Consider the following 8437-nt stretch of genomic DNA (forward strand, 5'->3'; position numbering starts at 1 on the left):
TAGGTTTGGTAAGTAAGGTTAGGTTAGCTTAGTTTAGGTATATTAGATATTACAGGAGTTGTAATTTCCACCCTACATATTAGATTTACAGTACAGTACAGTATACTGTACTGTGATTTTTATGGGAAAATTTATGACAGCTAAAATAAAACATTATCAACTCACCCTGGTGAAATTTCACTTGCTGCCACCCAAAACATCTTGAAAATTTTATGGTTGAAATCAAGTGTTGAGACAATTTTAAGACATTTTCTTTGAAGTTTTTCTTGCAAATGACCTAACCTGACCTCCTAACCTTGGACTCCCTGGCATATATAAGTCCTTTGTGAAGGAAATATCATAGAAGAAAAGGGTCTTAAAATTGTCTAAACAACTGATTGCAAACATAAAATCCTTAAAATTTTTGGGTGTCAACAAGTGAAACAATGCTGTACCCTCACCATAAACTAGCTAAGAAGTACTCTAAAGATGATTAGTTTAGGTTAGATAAGATAAGACCGTTAGGTTTGGTAAGTTGGGTTATGTCGGTAGTTTCAAGAATTATCGCAGTCATTTACTGAATATTCTTTGTAAAAAAATAAATTTTAAATGAATTATTTATAGGAGATAAGTATTATGGTCAGTAAATATACCGGTATGCATTACTGGCCACTCCGGACACAATGACGGGCTAAAAATAGCCCTATCTCCCCCTCTTACAGCAGCCAATGAGAAGCGTCTTGGTAATTAAATTTTGTTTGTTTATTTTCATTGTTTGTCTAATTTATCATTTTGTATCAAAGAAATATTACTAAAAGTTGTGTAGGTAGTAGGCAGCTACCAAACAGAGAGGTACAGTATTACCGCCTGGGAAGATACAGGTATTGAAAGCATAATGTATTGTCTAATGGTAGACCCTGCTGCCATATGGCATCACGAAAATTGTGACCAAGTCCCAGGTTACTGATCTGACTTTCTGCCTCATTTACACACAATTGCAGAGTTTCAATTGTTTCTCTTACTTTGACAACACAACATACTGTACATACAGTATATTGTTTCTCACTTTTGATCTTTTTTTCATCTGTGGAATTATTATTCCGATAATTATTTGTAAAACCTACGTGGTCTCCCAAGGTAAAGCCTGACGACAGTCTGCGTGGGTGTGTCGCTGAGAACTTCTTATGAAGAGTAATGCAAAAAAACAGTCTGCGTGGGTGTGTCGCTGAGAACTTCTTATGAAGAGTAATGCAAAAAAAATGAAGTCTAAATGAATTATTTATGGGAAATATGTATTATGATCAGTAAAGAAATGCATTATTGGCCAACTCGGACACAAAGGCAAGCGGGAAAATGACCCCTAAAAGTGCGTAATGACAGCGAGCGCTGGATGTAAAAAAAAAAACCACTCCCTATTTTGTCTCGTCACTGGCAAATGGCGGGCGGTGCGTGATGATAGCTGCGTTTATTACCAGGGTATGTCGTTATTTTACGGTATGTTAGACAGGTTTATAATACATTTTTATTATTTCAATATACCGGTAATCTTATAAATTAAAGAAAATACTTGCAGTGTGTTTAATATATTGCAGTATATTATAAATAAATAAATAAACAAATAAATCAGTAAATCCATTTCAAGTACAGTCATGCGTCGCTTAACGTCCTAGATACGTTCTTGGAAACGTGACTTTAACTGACTTGGACTTTGTCCGAACATCACATTGTGAACTTTGTATTTATACTTACGTGTATGTGGAATATTGCAGTGTACAGTACTTGTACTGTACAATATTGACTAAATTCACTAGATAACATTCACAACTAATGAAACACAGAGGTTAAGAAGGCTAATAAAATAACATAATGTCTACAATGCCGATGAGGCAAAACCACGCATACACTGTTATACAGTTTGTAAACTTTTTATTTCGTAAGTAAGGAAATCAAATTAAAAGTACAGTACTGTACTGTACTGAACACTACAATAGCCAAAAAACAAACCAGTAACATAGGCATTTCTTATATCTATCAAAACATATTATGGAAATATAGTTGCTGTACTGTATCATCATACGCCTGGCAGCACAATATATTTTGGTTAAGAACACGTGATGCATGCGTGAGCGTGCCCGCTCTAAGGCCACTTACGTCCGCTACGTCCCGTTGTCTGAATGTTTTTTTTTTATCCCCATTATTTTCTTATTATTTTTATGGGCCACGGACGTATATGCAATCGGACGTTGTTCGGACGGACGTAAAGATACGTATGACTAATGGAAAATTTTTTACTTGACACCAACATTAGTTCCAGTTAAATAACAGACGCTTAAGTGACATCACTAGTGTTTACACTACACCAGTCGGTAACATTTGATGCCATTACTTGAAGTGAATTGGCCTTATTTTAAATAACCAAGGATGTGTAAACAGCACTGGTCAATGGGACGGTTGGTAAAGGACTACTGGGTCAGTAAGCTCCCAATGGTAAGTGTCACATTTGGGGTAGTCTTAGCGAATAGAGCTCAAAACCAACTTTTTAAATGAAAATTTTGGGGGTCATCTTATGCACCCCATCGCCTTGTGGGCCGAGATATACGGTACGCTAGAAGCAGCGGTGTTGTATGAGAACACTGCTGCCACCAGAAGGAGTTAATCAATTTAATTCATCTTTTCCATAGATGTTCTTATGATATAATAAGTATTTTAAAAGAGGCAAAATTTACTAGAACCTAATAAAACCTGACCTAACCAACCAAAGAAACCTGCCTAACATTAATTAACTTCCTAGCTGGGGGACTATGGACCCCCACCATATTAAACAAAAAGTACTCATTTGGATATCTGGTACCAATGAAAGCAGTTTTGTTGAAGTGTCATGGTACAATTTTAAAATTTTGTGGACACGAGAGTACGCTTGGACTGAGTGGGTCAATTGTAAACAAAAAGTGCAGACAACATGCGTAGAAATGTAATTTTAGTGTCAAATGATCAGTTTTTCAGTGTTTTACCCTACAATTTCCCTCGGTAATTATTGATGACTGACCCACTGCCAATTTTCATCGAAAAAGATTTTTAAAATGCTGCAATTGAACTGAGTTTTATAGTGGACACTGCTGTAGTTTTGGCAAATGTGTTAAAAAGTGGTTATCTCTAAACTAAACTTAACCTTAGTTGAAAGGTTATGGCTTTTTGTTGGGAATAGTTTTTTGTACAGGTATTTAGGTATGTTTTATTCAAACCTGACCTTCATTTTATGGGCAAATGAACAAATTAAAAAAAAAGGAAAATGTTTACGAAACTGTTATCATTAGAAGTTGTTTGTTGATTTTCTTTATTTTTGCTATACAGTTCTTATGGTTTTGATGATTGTAAGAATATTAAAAGAAACAGCAACTTCCTATTATAACTTATTTTTTTTTGGCAATTTTTTCATTTACTCTATCCTACGATCTTACATTCCTTGTTAGTGGGCAGGGCATGAATGAAGAGGGAAATTACAGGGTGAACACATGGCGAACACTCCTGTTATGGCATTAAAATTACGCATCTAGGTGCATTTCCAACACCAAAAATCATTTTCTTACCCTAAGACCATTCGTTTCACAATTCCCGTCCCGCCGCCATTGCTCGCTTCCTCTCCAATTGTATAAATTTTGTTTCATTATTACTGATCCTTTCAATAAAATAATTACGCATCTTTTATTAAGATTACAATTACGTAAATACCACTTTATTTTTCTTTAGTTTATTTATTAAATGCATCCTCTATTTTCTTTCTATCAACTATAGTTTATCTCTTCCTTTTTTATTATCAAGCAATAAATGATGTAATTGTGCCATATTTCTACTTTTACACAATCTTTTAGACTGATTGGATTCTCGTCATGGTTTTCTATGCCGTTAACATTCGTCACAATTCTCTATGAACTGTGTGTCCACCCACTTATACGGTTCCCCCGGGTACATGACGTGAATATTACGTGTTCGAGTCTCGTTTACATAATGTTGGCCTGCGGTGGTTGTGATTATTCTTATTGCAATTTATCACGCCTTGTTCTTGAGGATTCTCGTTTGTGAGCTCTTATTTGTGACCATGGTCTTAACGAAAATGTATTTTTTTCGAGTAAATCACATAAATAAAATACCAACCAACTAACAAAACCTAACCTAACATAACACTATTTTTCTCATGAAACTCTGCAATTGACATAAAAATAATCTATCACAATGTCGGCACAGCTCTTTCCACCTGTTCAACCATATTTGGTTATTCTGGTACTGAAAAATCAAATCTCCGCTCCCGACGCATTGTTCATTGGCTAAGACAAAAACTCTTGCCCAATTACAAGTCTCCTATCGCTATAGCCAAAAAGAACCCCCCCCCCCCACACACATGCGCTGTAGACACTTAAGAAGCCAGGAGTACTGCATGATGGGTGGTCAGACCTTCTCTCTGAGACGTAAACAGCAAATGGCGACACTTGTGACTGATCAAATCTAATAGTATTGAAAAATTAATATCTCAGTTATCCTTAATTTCCGGCGGAAATATCATAAAAGAAAAAGGTCTTAGAATTGTCTAAACATTACGAAAAAACATTAATAACAGCGAGAGAAATGCCGGTGCATGATTGGAATTTCACCCCAAAAACCAATACCAGGTTTAATGTAATAGGCGCTCCTACGGGGGCCGACTAATTACCCAAATGTAGCCGCAATGAAGTCAAAAGATGGTCCTACATGAATAAATCGGACTGCCAATCACTTCTCGACTAGTATTTGGTGTCACGAAGTCACAAAAAATTGGTAAACTTAATTTAATCTGAGTTAATAGATAGAGTGCATGTACCTAACCTAACCTAACACAACTCTGATTAAATTAAGTTTACCAATTTTTTGTGACTTTATGACACTAAATAAAAATTGAGAAGTGATTCACAGCCCGATTTACGCTTGTAGGACCATCATTTGACTTTATTGTGACTACATTTGGGTACATTTGGGTAATTACTCACTCCCTCGGTGCAAGCACGCGATCTATTAACTCAGTTTAAATTAAGTTTACCAATTTTTTGTGACTTCGTGACACCAAATACTAGTCGAGAAGTGATTGGCAGTCCGATTTATTCATGTAGGACCATCTTTTGACTTCATTGCAGCTACATTTGGGTACATTTGGGTAATTAGTCGGACCGGCTCCTACGCATTTGTTCACAGACACCGTAAAATTAATCAGCGTATAAGGTAAGTCGTTTAAGATTTTTTCCTTCGTGACAATAGTAAGGTACGGTGTTCTAGGTTCTTTTGTTTATGATAAGGTTAGGTTAGATTAGGTTGAGTAAGGTTGAGTAAGGTTTAGATTAGAGTTGAGTGAGGTTAGGTTAGGGTTTCCTAGGTTATTTTGCTTTGTGCGATTTGGTTTATATTTTTTGTACACGCTATTAGCATAATATTAAACACATAAATGGAAATAATAATGCATATAACCTACTAGAACTAGACCTAACAAATAAACCAAATCGCACATTTTCTTCGGGTGATAACACTTTCGTAAACCTTGACCTCACCTTTCACTGCACTGTATATACTTGAGTAGCTATGTAAAAAAAAAATGCCGAGGAAAACGTCATCAAATGGACCAATATGAACCCCTAATCACGTACCTCATGCCAGCTGCCACACGGACGGACCTACGGACCTCCCCGCCCCACTGTTGCCACTCAAGTGTTTGTTTACATCAAGAGTTCCAGACAGTGTTGCCAACTCGGGTTTTCAAATGTCGCTAGGCTGGTACCTAAAAGCAGCTAAATGTCGCTAAATCTTCCATGGAAAGTCGCTAGCTATTATTCCCCCCCTTCAGTAATTTGATGCAAATAATATTTTCATAATGCCGACTATAATGGACGGAGTATAAATAAAATGCATTATGTAAAAATATCATTTTTCAGATTTTCTGTGAAATGTGGCGCAAGAATATTGCATATTATCCCAGAACACTTTGATCTTTTTAACTTGAGTTCACTGCCTGCCTTGCTGTCACTAAAACATACTTTACACACTTCACTTAAGTGTTCTACCACACGAATAGAACAATGTTCAGCTACAAACATGGCCAGAGTTCCCTCCACTTTTTTTGCTTCACCAAGTTTCTTGAATGGTAAAATTGTCTCTTTCTGCACTAAACGGCTCTTCTGCTTTCTTGTGTTTTTTAGTGTTTTTGTATTTTTCAATGTCGCACAACTTAGCAGACAAAGTACACTTGCAAAATTTACGAAATCCTTTTTTATTATCTCCTGGCACCTCCAGAAGCCAATTTTGTATCTGTCATCTCTGAGCCATTCCTTCCTAAATCGCTGCGAATACTGTGGCTTACCCATTTTCTATTGGGACTATGAAGGGTTCAAATTAATAAACAGCATGCAAACAAGCGGAAACTTTACTTGATGGTTTTTGGCAAAGCGGGTGAACAGTGTCGGGGCAACTGTATGGAGTCTATGGGTCACCCATGGTGGAGGCGGATGACAAGTTTGGAACCACGCAGGCTTGATAGAATTAATTCTATAAGATGTTTTGCTAATATTCTTTAAAATTTAGCGTATTAATGAAATTCATATTGCATATCTGACAAAGAGGTAAGTTACCCAGGTGCTACAAAGGCGAAGGTAATAGACAAATAAATGACGACACGGCAACATTAGCCATGGACGGGCTGACATCAAGTGATCAGGAAATAGACGTGTCCCTCCTTCTGTACCACGACCCGTTCAAATGTATTAAACTTTTCTTATTATTTATTGTCCCTGTAACCCCGTTGCTATATATTATGGCTCGAAATTAGGAAAACTGAGTATTCATGGACAGTCCAAAAGTATCCAGAAAGTCGCTAGATATCTGTGGATATCTCTAGATGTGTGACAAGTAGTAAATCGCTCTAAAATGTCGCTAGAAAAAAACCAAAAGCTCTAGATCTAGCTACAAAGTCGCTAAGTTGGCAACTCTGTTCAAGAGTTCCAGACCATAAGGGAACGTGAGGGACCAAACACAGACAACAGTATACTTTATGGAGGTATAATTTGTTAGCCTATTTGTAATGACTAATTTTACACATGCATCGGCATCTACAAGGAAAATTATAAAAAAAATTTTCGTGCAATGTGTATGATAATACAAGTTGTTTAAGGGAACTGTTGTATTGGATCATACTGTTCCTTAACGATTCCAGTAACGGCCACTTGTGGTAAGCTGGTAATTTGAGAATTGTGATGTGGCAAGAGCGACAACTAGGTAAAACCGTCTTGATGTCCATATCACAGAGGAACTGATTATGCATTATTTACTGTTAATAAATTTTGAAATTTTCTTAAATAATTTGTTAATTGTAACGCAACTAACTGTGGGTTCTTTTGTTAAATTTTTGATAACTAGAATGATATTTGGGTAACTGTACAATATTTGTCTAATACAATACGACACATAAATCTGACATAATTTTAAACATTATATAATATTCGTTAATATTATTATTCATAAATGTAAATAAGAGCAGAACAAATATAGTGGAGAGCTCTTAGCTCGGCACCGTTAAGGATGATTTTTATTTTATTTTTTATTAACGTCAACTGTCATGAAAATTATTGACAGTAATACAGTAAGCGTGCTTCAAGAATCTGCAACAATGAGTTCATGTATATGAAGCGTGTCACTTGTAAAAAAAACAAGTTGTGGTGGAAATGTGAGAAAAGATCCAGTTGCTGAATGGAGGAAAAAATGGCAAGTAAATGACATCTACAACATTGATAATTTTGCTGAGGCGTTGCAGTATGAAATGTGGACCTGTAGCGTCAACTATCCCAGAAGAAAACTGCATTTGATACGGTCAACAATGTCAGCTTGTAGTGGATTCCTCCCCTACAAACGCTTTTGTCGCTGAGTAGCCGACCCCGCGAATTTCACCAGCCTGCCCTCGTGTCTAGGTCAGCAACCAGCGCCGCCTTACACGACTGAGGTCAACTATTAAGCCACGCCTACCCCCGCTATATAAGACCTGACCTCGTGGTGACCTACCTCTTTCTAATTACAGCCAGTCTTCAAGTAACACCTCCTCCGCTCCTGCCTGGCGGCCCTCGCTCCAGCCGGCGACCATGGCGACACGCACCTCGTGGTGACCGCTCTTTCTACCTACAGCCAGTCTTCAAGTAACACCTCCTCCTCCGCTCCTGCCTGGCGGCCCTCGCTCCTGCCGGCGACCATGGCGACCCACAAGCTGGTCCTCCTCTGAGCACCCTCACAAACCAGCTCTCTCTACTTAACGCTTGTAACCATGCTGCCTTCCCAGCACCAAGCTGCATTGTACATCCAATACAATATGTATACAGTGAGCACATTGTGAGTTTCCTTTCTCCATCCCATCCTGAGTGTGAACCAATATCTCGAAACCCCACAAATGGTGACCCCC

The 8437-nt window shown here is 37.5% G+C and overlaps 1 protein-coding gene across 1 annotated transcript in view; it reads right to left on the minus strand.

Annotated features, from left to right (window-relative positions):
* LOC121872690 overlaps positions 1–5701 on the minus strand; it is an 88595-nt gene extending 82894 nt beyond the window's left edge. The window contains exon 1 of the mRNA XM_042375679.1: positions 5646–5701. The gene's annotated coding sequence lies outside the window, so the exon portion shown is untranslated. The remainder of the gene's footprint in view (positions 1–5645) is intronic.
* Between the last annotated feature and the right edge of the window lie 2736 nt (positions 5702–8437).

This window comes from Homarus americanus, unplaced genomic scaffold (genome assembly GCF_018991925.1).
Source record: "Homarus americanus isolate GMGI-L3 unplaced genomic scaffold, GMGI_Hamer_2.0 scaffold39155, whole genome shotgun sequence".
NCBI classification, from domain to species: Eukaryota; Metazoa; Arthropoda; class Malacostraca; order Decapoda; family Nephropidae; genus Homarus; species Homarus americanus.